This window comes from Rhodnius prolixus, unplaced genomic scaffold (assembly GCF_049639745.1).
Source record: "Rhodnius prolixus isolate KJV_2025 unplaced genomic scaffold, Rpr scaffold_12, whole genome shotgun sequence".
Lineage (NCBI taxonomy): Eukaryota > Metazoa > Arthropoda > Insecta > Hemiptera > Reduviidae > Rhodnius > Rhodnius prolixus.
The window spans coordinates 8,152,108-8,168,823 of NW_027411635.1; the positions used below are offsets into that span (position 1 = coordinate 8,152,108).

At 32.4% G+C, this 16,716-nt stretch overlaps 1 protein-coding gene across 3 annotated transcripts in view; it reads right to left on the bottom strand.

Moving 5' to 3' along the window:
* Positions 1-16,716, bottom strand: part of Gld (Glucose dehydrogenase) — a 41,917-nt gene that overhangs the window by 19,785 nt on the left and 5,416 nt on the right. The window contains exon 1 of one of the 3 annotated variants that reach the window (XM_074142812.1): positions 15,886-15,992. The exons of 1 other annotated variant lie outside the window; for it this stretch is intronic. The gene's annotated coding sequence lies outside the window, so the exon portion shown is untranslated. Of the gene's footprint in view, positions 1-11,695; positions 11,880-15,885; positions 15,993-16,716 lie in introns of those variants that run through there. One more of the 3 variants, XM_074142810.1, reaches the window with a different exon arrangement.

Consider the following 16,716-nt stretch of genomic DNA (forward strand, 5'->3'; position numbering starts at 1 on the left):
TTCTTACACTATTCTAAATATATGCCCTAGCCATCTAAATCTTCTTTTTTTATATATATCGAGTTCGTTCGGTTTTTATTTTGGTACAGATTCATTCCGATTTTCTTTTTTTATTTTCGGCGCAAGCGCACAACTCGATTGTTCATTTGCTTAACCTTTGCTTAAACTTGTTAAGCTTAACCTTTCTATGGATTTCGGTTTAACAAACATTACTATTGTGCTTGCTCCGTAGCTGTAAAGATGGAAGAAAATAAAGTGCATTTTCGTTATATTTTGCTCTACTATTATAAAAAGGGCAAACGAACTGCAGAGGCTCATAAAAAGATATGTTGTGTTTATGGTGATGATGCCCTAACAGAACGCGTGTGCCAAAAGTCGTTTGTCAATTTCTGTTCTGGAGATTTTGACATTAATGATGCGCTCCGCTCCGGGTGCCCGACCGAGATTAATTCAGATGATGACAAGGGCGTAATCGATGAAGATCCATGCCAATAGGGCTCAGAGATAGCAAGTGCACTTAACATATCCTATACGAGCTCCAAAAATCATTTGCGCCGGCTGGGATACGTTTCTCGGATCAATTTTTGGGTATTTCATGAATTAACCGAGGCTAATTTAGCCACTCGCATATCCATTTGCGATTCGTAGCGGAAACGTCAAAAAATACCCATTTTTAAAGCGGGTGGTAACGAGAGTTGAAAAATGGATCGTCTACGATAATGTAGTGCGTACAAGATCATGGAAGCACTGCAGTAAGCCGCCGCAAATAAGCTCGAAGGCGGAATTGCATCCGAAGAAGATTATGCTCTCCATATGGTGGGATTATAAAGGTATCATCTATTACGAGCTGTTACCGTCAGGCAAAACAATTGATTCAACTGCATTAACTGCTAGCAGTTAACCAAACTGGACCATGCAATCCGCACAAAACGTCCAGAATTGGCAAATCGCAAAGGTGTCGTTTCCCACCACTACGACGCCAGACCGTATGCGTCATTGACCACTCGGAATAAACTGCTGGGATGTTTTTTCTCATCCTCCGTATTCACCGGACCTGGCACCTTCTGATTATCATTTATTCTGATTGTTGCAGAACTCCATGAATAGAAAAACTTTCGATAAAGAAAAGACTGTCAAAAAACATTTTGATTGGTTTTTCGACGATAAGCCACAGACGTTCTACGAACGTGGTATAATGAAGTTGGTGGAAAGATGGCAAGAAGTCATCAATAAGAATGGTCAATGTATAATTAATTAAAATTTATTCTGTGTATCAAAAAAATTGATATTTATTCCACCCTCAAAAACCGAACGAACTTATTTGCCAACCCTATATAATGGTGCCTACAAGACAGGGCTCCGATTGGTACTGATTCACCAAGCGCTTCCTTCATACATTGAACCGTAAATCTTACTTAAAATGTTTCCAATTCCATTTATTTGGAGCAAAGTATGTAAAAGTTTTGGTTCTCCGGTTATTACCTAAGTCCTGATTGCATTTGATAAGACTAGTCTAATGATTATCTGAAGTTTACTGATTTTTGGAGCTATAAAATATTTGTTTCCTGCATTTATCCAGGCTTTGATATATGTTACCTTGTATCCATTTAGTCTACCATTAATTCTGTACCCTAATAAGTGCACATGTAGATTGGTATTGACTTGATCCACTTTAAGGCGTGCTTATGATTGTAGATCCAAAGAACGGCCATCTGAATCATACTCTCTCATAACTTATATTCAAAAATCATTCATCTGACAAGCTTCAATTATGAATAGTAAAGATGAAACTAGACGAATCAAAAAAGCAAACGTCATTGCAGGATGAAACGACAAGAGTGACTTGTGAAAAAGATATCCAGCGATGTATACGAGTATAATGCTGTCGGATTAAGTGATCACAGGGTCAATGGCGGTCCTACATGATAGAGGACTTTTTTTTTAAATCAGATAGTCTACAAAGGAAAGATTTGTTTATCGTGAATATGAGGGTTTTATTGGAAACATAATAAAAATTATTGGTAGGATATTGTATAGATTTGAATGTTTATAATGGGTACCACATCTCTAATCTGTGTATGTAGCTGCGAAAATATTTGTTTTTTTTTTTTATTTGCAATGTAAGTTTAGATTTTTTTTTTGACAAAATTCATAGTAACATGCGAAAATGCCTGTTGTTTTTCATACTTTCGATTCTGTATGAGGTTTCCAAAATAGTTGTTCATGTATAACCCAAAATTGAAGCAATAGGAAAGGAATCGAAGTTTAAAAATGGTTTGATACATTTCTGTTCGTTAACCTTTGTCTTCCGATATGTGTGTTTTTTCTTATTAAGGGCAGATGTTCTTGAAGGTGTCTGGAGGCCGAGATTGGAAATAGAATAACATAGTAGGTTACTCTACTAGGTTGCAATGAAAAATTGTTTGTAAAAGAACTAAGGTTACTTTCTTTTCGGAACTTCTGGATTGAATTTCCAAAATCACCGAAAAAGCTGGTCAAATTCGTCGCATGTAGGACTGGATTCCAATCATTATTACTGGATTTTATTTCTTACGAAGAGTAGAAAGTAAGACGGAAGACAAGGAAGATTTTGAGGGCAGTTTGGACAAGATTTTAGTCTCGATGAATATTTTGTAGGTGGTAGATTTGTACCTTTTACTGACTAACAACATTGCAAACGATAAGATTATGTAAGAATATAATTGGGCTTCTCAATTAATGAGAATTGATTGTTGTTAAAACTGGCTAAAAAATTACCCGCCCTGAAATTAAATTAATTTTATATCCGAACAATAAAATATCAAGTAAGTAAAGAGTAATTGCCTATTATTTCAGACAGATTTTACGCCCAACTAATTAGGTGTTTAAAATTGGAAATTTCTAATGTTTTGGAAAAAGTCAGAAATCACAATCTCTCAGTCCACATATCTTCTGCTTTAAATTATAGTTTTCATCATTTGTGTAGTAAAAATTAAGTAACTTGGGTAAAAGTGAATCGTATTTAAAATATAGAGTATTTAGAATATATTTTGAAGCAAAGAATTGAAAAGTCAACTGAAGCTAGGGCATCCTGATAATTGTCGTGGCAATCTTTAAAGGCAATGTTTTCAGATTTAGTGCGGATAATAATTGCATTTTGCTGTAATTTTGGTGCCCCAGATACTCTTCATCATTTTCTGTTGGTGTGCCCATCATTTATATTTATACAATTTATATAATTTATTAGTTACTCATAGTTTTACTATATTTAATAACCTGTCTGCCCTAAAAATTAGGGAATTTATTGTAAATATTGAAAAGTAAAGAGCAGTCTGTTATTTTTATTTCTAAATTTTGGTTCTTATAGTTGTCTTTTATTTTGTCATTAGATCAGTTATCTTTTTATATAAGAAGCAATATTAAATTTATACTTTTATTTTTTAATTTAATTTTATGATGTGCATGATTAGATCAGTTATCTTTTTATATAAGAAGCAATATTAAATTTATACTTTTAGTTTATAATTTAATTTTATGATGTGCATGATTAGATCAGTTATCTTTTTATATAAGAAGCAATATTAAATTTATACTTTTAGTTTTTAATTTAATTTTATGATGTGCATGATTAGATCAGTTATCTTTTTATATAAGAAGCAATATTAAATTTATACTTTTAGTTTTTAATTTAATTTTATGATGTGCATGATTAGATCAGTTATCTTTTTATATAAGAAGCAATATTAAATTTATACTTTTATTTTTTAATTTAATTTTATGATGTGCATGATTAGATCAGTTATCTTTTTATATAAGAAGCAATATTAAATTTATACTTTTAGTTTTTAATTTAATTTTATGATGTGCATGATTAGATCAGTTATCTTTTTATATAAGAAGCAATATTAAATTTATACTTTTAGTTTTTAATTTAATTTTATTATGTGTAATTACAGTTTACGATTTAATCGTATTTAATGATTTTGGGGGATATTGAAGTGCGGACATTTGGCCTCAATATTCCCCAAAATCATCAATTAACAACGGTCGAAAACCAGAACTATCAGTGTAATTATTTTTGTTTCTGTAATCAATACTCCATTTTTAATACCCTGAAAATAAATTTAACCATACTATAACCAGGGCCGGATTTAGATGAAAAGAGGCCCTAGGCTATTCCACTTATGAGGTTCTTTCACCTCCCATTTTTAAGTTTGTAAATTACATGAGAGATAATAAAATACATCACTACTGTGATATACAGGGTGGAACCGGATAAGTGACGAAAAAGTTTTTCTGTTAAACTACATTCAAAATGTAGTACAACGCCGCCTGAACGAGTGTCCTATCTCTATCTGTTAGAAAGTTATGATTTTTTCAGGTTTTTTTCGACTAAACCCGACTTTACGTCATAAAAACACTATTTCTCTACTTGTGCCTCACTTATTTACATTTTTCACCTCATTTACGGATTTAGCATTAAATTTCCTATATTAATAGATCAATTTCGTAGTTATTTAACTTTAATCAGATTCATTTATTACAATAAGAACGTTAGTTTTTTTTAGGAATTTAGAATTTTCAAAAATTAGCCTCTTCGACAAAATTGGTGGGAGCAATGCGAAAACGCGCTCGGTTATGCGTCAGGAATCGAGGTCGGCATTTTGAGAACATGATACAATACATCAATAATTACTAAGTAATTATGTATTTTACTTGCTTAAAGAAATGATTTTGTTAATAAATAATAATTTTGATATGCGAGTACGCTTCATCCAGTCCCCTTTGCTTCCTTCGCTAACACCGTGTTTTTCAGCACTTTCTCAGTAATAGACCAAAGAAAACAGCTATTATTGAAACTGATTATTATACCATTGGAAAGAGTACTAAAAGGAGCAGTTTTTGGGAAATTTGACAGCCTCTAAGACCAATTTTGTCGAAGAGGCTAATTTTTGAAAATTCATGAAAATTCTAAATTCCAAAAAAAAATAACGTTCTTATTGTAATAAATGAATCTGTTTAAAGTTAAATACCTACGAAATTGATCTATTATTATAGGAAATTTAATGCTGAATCCGAAAATGAGGTGAAAAATGTAAATAATTGAGGCACAAGTTAAGAAATAGTGTTTTTATGACGTAAGGTCGGGTTTAGTCGAAAAAAACCTGAAAAAATCATAACTTTCTAACAGATAGAGATAGGACACTCGTTCAGGCGGCGTTGTACTACATTTTGAATGTAGTTTAACAGAAAAAATTTTTCGTCACTTATCCGGTTCCACCCTGTATAGTATATCAATATGTTAAATGAAACATGTTGTTATTGGTACTGTTTTTTAGAATAGTGTAATTTTAATTTTGCTAACAATTTGAATGTAGGCCCCTCTTGATCTCGAGGCCCTAGGCTGAAGCCTAAGTTAACCTATAGGAAAATCCGGCCCTGACTATAACTATTAGATATCGCGGATGGACGCGACTAGCAATATACTTTGTTATAAAGTTCTCGTATTAAACATTAAATAAAATCCTAGGGCTTCTAGACCAGGATTCGAACCCAGTACCACAATAACATTAATAGCTTCGCAGGTCTCTGCCTTTGACCGCTCGGCTACTGGCGCCTGTGTCATGAACAATATGCAAGTTAATATTTTGTTTTTCTGACGATCGAATGCTGAGGTTAATTAGCACCTTGTAAGTTAATAATGTTTTGTATTTCATTGTTAATTTAATTTATTTGATGTTAGATTGGAAGATTATTGATGTCCCGCTGATTTAAATACACTGTAGGCATAGTACCGTTTATATTCTATTAACAATCCTTTCTCTTTGTAATTTGTAATAATTAATTTAGTTTTATTGCATTTGTTGGCATTTTATTTTGTCTCTATTAAAATTATTTTATTAGAATTTGTCCTTTGAGAATGGTTTAGGTATTTTTTGTTTTTTTGTTAATTTGGAAAATATTTTAATAACTAATTTTTATTAATCTTTGGTTTGTCATCCAAACTTATTTCATGTACTATGTTCAACAATTATCATTTTACCAGAAAGTTCCTTTACAGTAAGACATCTCCCAACATGTTCTCATAACCTCTACGAGGGTCGTTTGAAAAGTCCGTGCAAAAATAAAAACTACTCAATTTTTTGGGGTAAACCTTTTTTATTTTTCAACATAGTCTCCTTTTAGGCTTATACACTTCGTCCAACGCTGCTCTAGTTTGTTGATCCCTTCCGAATAATAGGATTTGTCTAAGTCTGAAAAATAGCCATTCGTTTCTGCAATCACCTCCTCGTTTGAATAAAATCTTTTTCCCGCCAGCCATTTCTTCATATTAGGGAACAAATAGTAGTCCTAGGGAGCCAAGTCTGGAGAATAGGGGGGATGTGAAACGAGTTGGAACCCTATTTCCATTAATTTTGCGACCACAACTGCTGAGGTGTGAGCTGGTGCGTTGTCGTGATGGAAAAGGACTTTTTTGTGGGCCAATCGTGGGCGTTTTTCTTGCAGCTCGGTTTTCAAACGGTCCAATAACGATGAATAATATGCACCTGTAATAGTTTTACCCTTTTCCAGATAGTCGATGAGGATTATTCCTTGCGAATCCCAAAAGACAGTCGCCATAATCTTTCCGGCCGAAGGAACGGTCTTCGCCTTTTTTGGCGCAGATTCCCCCTTGGTAACCCATTGTTTAGATTGTTCTTTGGTCTCAGGAGTGTAGCGATGTATCCATGTTTCATCCACAGTGACGAAACGACGCTTAAAGTCCTGCGGATTCTTCTGGAACAGCTGCAAACCGTCCTTGCAACACTTCACACGATTTCGTTTTTGGTCAAACGTGAGCAATCGCGGCACTCATCTTGCGGATAGCTTTGTCATGTCCAAATGTTGATGCAAAATATTATGTACCCGTTTATTCGAGATGCCCACAGCACTAGCAATCTCACGCCCCTTCACTCTTCTGTCATCCATCACCATATCATGGATTTTATCAATGACACATCAACCAACCTTTAATATTTCTGGAAAAATTCTAAAAAGAATGGGGTAAAAACCACACAGTACGTCTAAACTGTTATAAACTGTTCTAATCGAAGGTGCAGAGTCACCATAATGTTTATCAAGCTTCTCTTTAGTCTCCTGAGGCGTTTTGCCTTTCATAAAGTAGTGTTTACTCAACACACGAAATTCTTTTTCGTCCATTTTTTGAAAATCACTCGACTTCCTCGATTCAAACGAATGCCAAACACAAAGAAATAGACCGATCTGGCTGAAACTTGGTGTGTGTTCTTCCAAGAGATGTTACTAACTAAACATAACCTCGATACGCGCCAGTAGTGCTATCTCTCTGACTTTGCACGGACTTTTCAAACGACCCTCGTATTTTATGACCATGAGACAGAAAAATTACAGCATACCCAGATAAAGTAACCACGACACTCTACAGCAAACGAATGCCTAAAACGGGATGGATTTTTTTTTAAATGTGAGCAAGGAAGGGATTAGCTAATACTGGATTCTATAGCGGAGGTCCCGGGTTCGAATCCAGCTGCTAGCCCTTAGATGTTCTCTTTACTAGGAGTTTCTTACAGCTCACTGTCTGGTAATGGACCAATGTTGCCTATAACAACGGTTTGGAGGTCGGCAGTGCACTGAAAACAAAAACTACGGGCGCCAATGGCGTCAAACGCGCCTTAAATAAAAATAATGATTTAATATACTTTGTGTGATGATTATTCAGAATGAAGAGCAAAATAAAGATATATAGATGAATAATTTGGATTGTAATAAAATAAAGAACGTATTTATTACTATTTATGAATATTTTAATATAAATATTATCTTTATTTTAACAATAAAATTGTATTATGAATGAAAATGGCCAACAAAAGGGTCTTGTGATATCTAATAAATTCTAAACAATTTTAATGAAAATTCAAACGCAGTAAAATTACCTAAATGATATTAATTGTTGCAAAATTTGAATAAAAAAAACATAAGATTTTTCGAGCGTTTCTAAATGACTGAAATTAGGAGCTGATTTATGAATGAAATGTTGGGTGCTTACTGATTTGTGTACCTTTTGTCATTTAATCAACCCTTATATTTAACTTTTTAAACTGTAAGTTTTTTTTTAAGATATATTGCAAGATTCGACTTGTAAGTTAGTATGTAGATTAGAACCTCAGACACAGCCCAGTTCGTGCGCAGAACACTTTAACGTAAGAGGCAGTGTATGTTCCATTTATAAAAAATAAAAAAGTTGATCTTTGCTGACAAAAATCCTGAAATATATAACTTTGAATGCTTTAGGTGAAAAATTAGAATACGTCACTGGTCAAATGATTAGTTTTAAAAGTTGATATAAATGCGTTTTTGACGTTTTGGCGGCCTGTTTTAGGTGTAAGTTCCACAAACCACTATCCTACACCTCCATTACACCTTTCCCATAGTCTAGAAATAGCCAGCTAACCATGTCTTTAGCATTTTAACCAATTATCAAATGTAAAAAAAAACAAAAAACAAATACACTTTCTCCCTATTCAATAGACCTGAAAATATTGTATTCAACGGCACAAATTGAAAAATCAAAAATATTTCTGCATGATTTTTGAAGTCTCCTTTCACAAGAGGTAGTTTTAAAGGAAACAGTTTGGTCTTGAATAATTTTTAATCCAACCGTTTCAAGAAAAAAAAACTAAGATGGATAAGTAAAATAAAATAAAGAATTAATTATTGTATCATCAACAGAAAAAAATTACTGGTTATACATCTTTTTTTAAAAAAAACTTTTAAAGGTTAGGGGAATTTGTAATTAATTGAAAATTTTAAAGTAAAATTTTGCTTGTTTCATAGAAATAATAACATTTTTGACAATATTATAACAGAAAGTGTAACTTCATAATAATAAAAATAACAAATTAAGAATATTACATTTAAAAGTTCCATTGACAAGGTATAGAAGTCGACAATAAGGTATGCATCAAAAACTACCATTCGCAAGGGTCAATTGACCTAATTTTCTCAAAACAATTAGGGCCTATCACTTTAGCTTGAAATGTACATTATATGTATTTTTCTAAGAAAATTGATTTTTACCAAGCTACTGACTACTGAGGGGTCAGGTCAATGCCGTTACGCTTCGTGTTTTACCAAGTATTAGAGAGATACATTACAAGAACTTAGTAAACAAAAATATATGGTTCCCCCACTATATTATTTGTAACGTTAACTATTACTAGGTATACAGACTGTTATTATAGATGATAATAACTGAATTCATTCAGTCTTCCTTTCTTCCTACTGTTTTAATTCTTCCTAATGTACAAAATGGTAATATGTAAAAAGTTATTGGAATATTATTATAAGTATTATTATTACTAGTTAGAATAATAATTAATAATAAGTATTATTATTAGTTATCGTAAACTAATGCCAATTTTTTCAGGTAGGCTTTACGTCCAATTAGGGTATCGTGAACATGCGTATTTTTATATAAGTACTTATATTTATAATATTAAATAAAAATCGAAGACCTAGGGGCCGAGAATCGAACCCAATACCACCACAATACAAGATTTAATAGTCCAGTCTCTTAACCGCTCGGCTATCGTAGCGCCGCAACTAGTCACTGCAATCGTGGTAATTATCAGTTTTCAGTTTTTATCGGAAATAATCGTTTTAAGGTCATCTGAGACCGGGAAAAAGTTATTTATTTTAATTTTATTTTTTAATCTATATTCTGGATGTATATTAGTCTGTCTGTTTTATGTATTTATAGTAACTCAAAATGAAAAACTGTATTTGATTATTTGATATTTTTAGTTTTTTAAAATTATTTTTAAACTTGGTGCACTAACTGTTCTTATAAAGATATTTAAAAACAAATTAAATTATTAGAAATACAGGGAAGGGATTAGCTATGCGGTTAGCGTATTGGATTCTCACGTGGAGATCCCGGGTTCGAATCCCGGCTGCTGGCCCCTTAGATTTTTTCTCTTCCTAGGAGCTTCTTATAGCTCATTGTCCAGTGATGAACAGTACTGTCTGCAATGAGAGAATATGATTGATTGATGGCCAAAAAAACAGCACGAAAAAGCGTAATTTTGAAAAACATCCAAATTTTTATCTTTTTCTACCAAAATTTGTTTTAAAATATAATATAGAGAAAATCCTTTTTTATAAGGGCATTTTTTTTTATTTTTTTTTTGTAACATCACAGAACTAATAGATTTCGAGAAAAATGTTACTAAAAATGGGCAAACTTGGCATTTTCAGAAATTCTTGTTCTTCTTGTAATCGCATGGACATAGCATGGCATCTAAACATAGATTTTTATTCTTTTTAGGGCAGTTTCCCGGTAGGAGCTTGAATAGGCTTTACGTTTTAGTGCTATTGTTAGCATTACAAACTGCAAAATATTAGTAAGAATATGGTTGAAATTTTGCGGATTTTGAAAAACTAAAAGAATTTAAATTACAGTAATTTTTAAACCATATTTGGTTCAAACTAAAGGTATGTTTTCAATTCAATCATTATTGCTTATAAACAATTGCAGTACTAACAATATTGATCATCAAATTCTAATTAAAAACGTATCCACCAAGAGGCAACTGTGAGGGTTATAGTTTAATACAAATTTTTTACCAATTCAAAAAGTCATACCTCCAATATGTTTGTGCGATTAAATGTAATCTAGAGCCATGTTAGGTTGGTGGTAATGAACTTCCTTATTTTTACTAAATGATCGTGATAAATGTTGAAATGTTAATTTATTATAATAGGCTGGAGTCGATGGCCAACCTCCACAAGAACGTACGCCAGACATAACTAAGGATAATATAATCATAATTAATTTTATGCGATTCTTTTTCTCAAAACAAATAATTGCGACGATATATTTATTTTTTTTTCTTTGACATTTTTGGCGCGCTAATTTCTCATTTAATTAAATGCCTGTCATTCTTATTTGAAAGATCGTCTTAGATACCACCTTATTATGTATACCTTTAAACCAATGTACAAACTTACTACCTAATTAAGATTAAGGGCAACTACAATCTTGTGACCTAAACTCGTGACAGTGAGTATTAAAACTGTCCGGTAGTTGTATAAGGGTTGATCGTCAAAAACAGCGCGAACAAGCGTGCCGCTGAAAAACACCCCAACTTTGAATTTTTTTTTCCTCTTTTGTCAAAAAAAGTTAAAATTCCCAAATTTTCTTTAAAATAAAGGGCATATCCTCGTTTATAACTGTATTTATTTATTTATTTATATTATATTGATTATTTTTCGAGAAAAATGTAGTAAACCAGATCTACTGCCTGTAAAATTTGGGCAAATTCTCACCGCTTATTATTTTTATTGAAAACATTTTTTTAAAGATTTTGATTATCAAGTTTATTCATTTTAATAATTATAATAATAATTTTTTATGTTAAAAAAAAGTGCAATATTTAAAAAGCTATTTAGAATTTCAAATTCGCACAAAATTAATGAACTGCAAATTGGCACTTTTTCGAGTTTCTAGTTGCAGTTATTATTATGTTACCTGAGTAATCTTACTATAGGTGAGAACCCATTTATGTTAGATTTTCTGAAGAAATAAGTTAGATTTTCAAAAAAATGTTTCACAAAAAACAAACTTACAAAAGAAAACCATGCAATATTTAAACTAATGTTTTTAATAATTTATAACAACATATATAAAACTACTTACCGTCTTAGTTTTATTTAAAGCTGAACACAACAGAAATTATTTAAGCACGTAGCTTTACACGGTTGTAGCTGAACTACAACTGAACTGTATAACGGAATCTGCACTAACTGACAAGACTCGTTCTTGGGGAATCTCCACCTCCTACCATCTACAGAAACTTCACTGTAATTGTGTACCGTTCAAACAAAAGATGGTATTAAACTAAACTTAGCCCCACTACACATAATAATGTAGAAGAAAATGAAAAGTGGAGGGCTGAATATCCTTTCCAGGTTTTATATGGATGTTATATTAAAAGTTTTTGAAAGTAAAAAGTTCATTATGATTGCATTATGGCATAATATGCGCATTTCTTAGCTTTAGAATTGCATTAATTTCTTTCAGTAAATCACAATATCTCATTACGTCTTTTTTTTAAAAAAAAAATTTGGGAAGCCACAAACTTCCTTAAAAGAAAAATATCAGAGAACCTTAACTTTATCTTATCACAAGATTCTGGGTAAAATAGTGACACAAGTAAAAATGGCATTAGAAAAAACGAAATAGGAAAAAAAAATTATTTTAAATAAAGGGTACTTCAGGTACTGTTGCCGGTACTTTTAGAAGTTTCTACAAAACTCTGAATTCTATCAAGATATTTTACTCCCTTCTTATAAAATAAATCACATATATTCGTATATTATACTGAAATGGTAATTTAGAATGAATAAATACCCACATCCTTTTTCTAATGTCCCTTTTGAACGAATGCACTTGAGGTAATTTCTCTAATAAAATTTGTAAGACTAATGTGAATAATAAAATAAAAATCATCAGAGTTCCCTTTGAAAAAATCTCAAATAAATTTATTGGGTAGTAAAGCTGTGATTTAGTGATAGAATTTTCCAAAAACTAGAAACTTTTAGCAATAAATTCAAACGTTCTCAGAACTCAAAACCGTACAATACACTCAAATGTTCCTTTAGAGAAAAACCTATCCACTCTACCCCTTTTCTAGAGCTGCCGTTAATGGAATGAAGTTGAACCCACCATAAATACCAGGGGATGCTACGTTTACTCTTCGGCGAGAGTCCTGTCTACCAACAACAATCCTCTTCCTTGCACAGATCTTGTGCAGTTGATAACCACACAGTAGACAAGCACCGAAAAAACGTGAGAAACTTCTTTACAGCTCATCTTAGAACGACGCTCTAAATTACCTATAGAATTCAATACACAATACTATTCTTAAACCTGGACATAAGGACCAGAGCTATGGAGTTCAGTCAAATCTACAGATTCTACAGCCATTTCAATCAAAACTATACTAACAACAACCTATCCTGCAAGAACTTGCCAAGACGAACTATCAAAGGTTTCATGTTTTAATTTTATTTTATGTTTAATATATTTGATTTTTTTTTTTTAATTTGAATAATCTTGTTTAATGAAAAGTTATATACAATTTTACGCACCTAAAAATTAAAAATTGCAACTTTTTTCCTCCAAAACTTAATGCTGAATGACCTATGAATAGAACTAGCATTGATACACTTAGTAGATTATAATTTAACTACTCCTTAAATTACTTTTAAGTGAGAAATCACTGATAATGAATCTCACTTGTGCTTCCATAATAATAAGATGAAAGGTCTATTTTGAGAAGGCCATGTTTCTTGGTGAATGAACTAGTATGAGGTTTATGGTACAGTTTGTTGTGTTTCGGATGAACGAATATGGAACTCAGCTTTGAAAAAATTCTTACACCTGTTCAGGCAGTCACGCTGCGCTGATGGCACTAAATTCTTGTATTTTCACCTCGAATTTACTACAATTGAAACGAGATGTTGGAATGTTCCAGAAAACTAGAAAAAGTTTTTCCTGTAAACAGTTATATCATTTGTAAAATACGATTATACAAGTTAAAGGGAAAATATAATAATTACTAAATCGATAAGAAATATGTAGAAATAAAACTTTCTAATACTTCCTTTAAATAGAACAATTGACAATTCAATTTCCTCACCGAATATTCAAACAATTCTAGAAATTAATGTGCAAAGTATTGTTTTGATAATAATTGTAGATCGTATTAGAAGTTTATTTTTTCCGGAGGGGAGGTTAAATAATAAATAAACCATACTCATATGTTTCTCGTCATGATTTATGATTTTTGCTCCCTACTAGCGTAAGACGAGCCAACAACACATGGCAGAGACAGTCAACTGCAAATAAGTTCAGACACCGTCGCTATTAAATTCTACTGAAAGAAAGGCTGACAAGATTGATGTCCGTGGTTTTTGTAAACAATTATAAAGTAAAGTAATGACTACTTTTTCAGGCCAGCTTTACATCCAACTACCAAATCCGCAAACGTAGTTTACTTTTATAAATTTTTCATATTAACCATTTAATAAAAATCCAAGGCATAGGCACGGGAATCTAATCCAGAACCACAACCACAATACATCTTAGCTTTGTGGGCTTCGCCACTAACCGCTCGGCAACTGTGGCGCCTTGAAAACGAATATAATAGCTTTTCTTTTTTTGCAAATTCAGATTTAGCGTCGCCTGAGTAGATCAACACCAAGCAGGAAAAACTTAAGCGGATCCTTGAACCAATATAAAAGGAGTTTTAAGTCTGCAGAGCTCCACAAGAAGATAGAATCCTGCGCAGTTAAAAGTAATCGAAACAGATATGTCATAAACATTTTCAACTCTCGCTATCAGACTGTCAATAACAATCCCTTATTGCTTAACAGATTGAAAATATTCAGTATTGCGGCCATCAATTTAAATAAATTTTTAAATAAATTGACTAATTTCCAGGAATGGATAGCTTCACACAGCATTCTTCTTTATGGATGAACTAAGTGGATTGTAGAAGGCGCCACAGTAGCCGAGCGGTTAGAGGCGAGACCTGTAAAGCTAATATGTATTGTGGTACTGGGTTCGATTCCCAGTCTTTAGGCCTTGGATTTTATTTAATAGTTAATAAAATAAATTTACAGTAAAGTATGTTTGCAAGTCGCCACCGTCCACGATACCTAATTGGTAGTTGGAGGTAAAGCCCGCCTGAAAAATAGGCATTACTTTACTTTACTTTTTTTTTTACAGTGGATTGTAGGCAACATGAAATGCTGATTATCGATCTAGACAGAGATGGCTAGTCACGGTTCGGTCTCACACTACTAATTGGATTCCTTATTGAGCATTTTGGTTTTTCAAACGGAAAAGGCAGCTCTAAAAAGAAAAAATCATCATACCAAACTCCTTTTAAAGGGTTTGGGAGATAGAGGAGGAAATGACCAATCGTCTAGGACAGATTTGTTTGAGGTATGATGAAATTATGTTCAGAAACTTTGGTCGAAGCAAGTTTAGTCGAAACAGATTTGGTCGAAGTAGTTTCTCTTCAAGTTTCGGAATGCTATAAATTTTAGATGGCTTAAGTCTGGGTCTGAATTTTTGATCTCAACTCGGCTTATGTTCTATTGTTCTTATATTCTCTTGAGTAGCAAGATGGGTCTAGAAAGGATTCGGATAGCACAGTGAATTGGTTCACTCCCATAGAAGAATATAAGTTAAGCGAACCCAAAGACGGGACCTCCATTAAAAGAAACTAATATTTGATAAACATTTAAAGTTTGAAGAATACATTAAAGTCTGTAGAGGAATAGAATATAATATAAACGAGGTGTGGTGAGCCAAACAGTCTTTAATCAATGGTTGACCAAAGCTCAGAACAAACACGCCAGCCAAATTTCACTAGCAGATCCTAAAGTCGCTTGAGAGGAGCCTCTGGCCATGAGAGTTTCCACGTTTTTACTACAAACTCGCAATAACAAGGAGTGATGTTATCCTCAATCAAGTAAAACCTGTAATGTCTACCATCAACCAGTCCCAGCAGACTTTCAGATTTTCTAAGCTACTAGTATTCATTACTCAGAACACCATAATTCTTAAAGCAATCACAGCAGATTCACAACTAAATTTCGACAATGGTTTACGAAAAAGAAGAAAATCTCTTCTCGTTTTCTTTTGCGAGTGTTATTGCGTCACCATGCCTCAAATTTAAAGCGAACCCAAGACTTAAACACTGACGATTAAAGTAAGACAAAATTGTTTAGTCTTCCATTGAAATTATTTGAGACATACTTAATTTAAGTGCATCCACACAAAATTCCTTTGAACTTGATGTATTGAATACATACTATATTATGAAATGCCCAGCTTGTGGGAAGATCCTGCTGTTATTACTGCATTTTTCCCACATACGAACTTCCTCATAAGAATAGACCTGTCACTCTAAACAAAAATGGCGTTATTTGTTAATTTGTTTATAACGAACAATAATATATTATTTATTAATAACAAACAATTGTTAATTAAAAAAAAAATTAAATAACACCATGTAATATTTTTCCAAAAACACTTTTATTAAGAAAAAAGAGTGTGTGAAATTTTACTTTTTTTTGTTACCACTGGAGTTATGCAACTTAATAGAAGCGAAGATGACACACAAATCATTAGAACAAAACAAAAAACTACCTTGCCATAACTCATTTAATAATAATTGCAAAGAAGTAAAATTGTACCTTATTAAATTTAAGTAGGGAGCATTAATGAAGTAGTTGTCATATCAGCGCTTATCTTAGTTTAGATTGCATTAGCAAAGCAGTAAATAACTAAGTTATAGTGAGCTAAATTTACTGCAATTTTAGTTACGGTGTTTTCATTTTTTTTTGTTTTTGTTTTATATGAAAAAAGGGGAAAAATGGAAAATCATTGCTAGTTTTACCAGAAATTCCTTAGTTTCTCTTTCTAACATTCCATTCTATGCCAGAGCTTGATCATACACATTAGGTCGGCTAGTTTTGGAAGTAGAAGTTAAAGAAAAAAGGGGAAAAATGGAAAATCATTGCTAGTTTTACCAGAAATTCCTTAGTTTCTCTTTCTAACATTCCATTCTATGCCAGAGCTAGATCATACACATTAGGTCGGCTAGTTTTGGAAGTAGAAGTTCAAGAAAAAAGGGGAAAAAT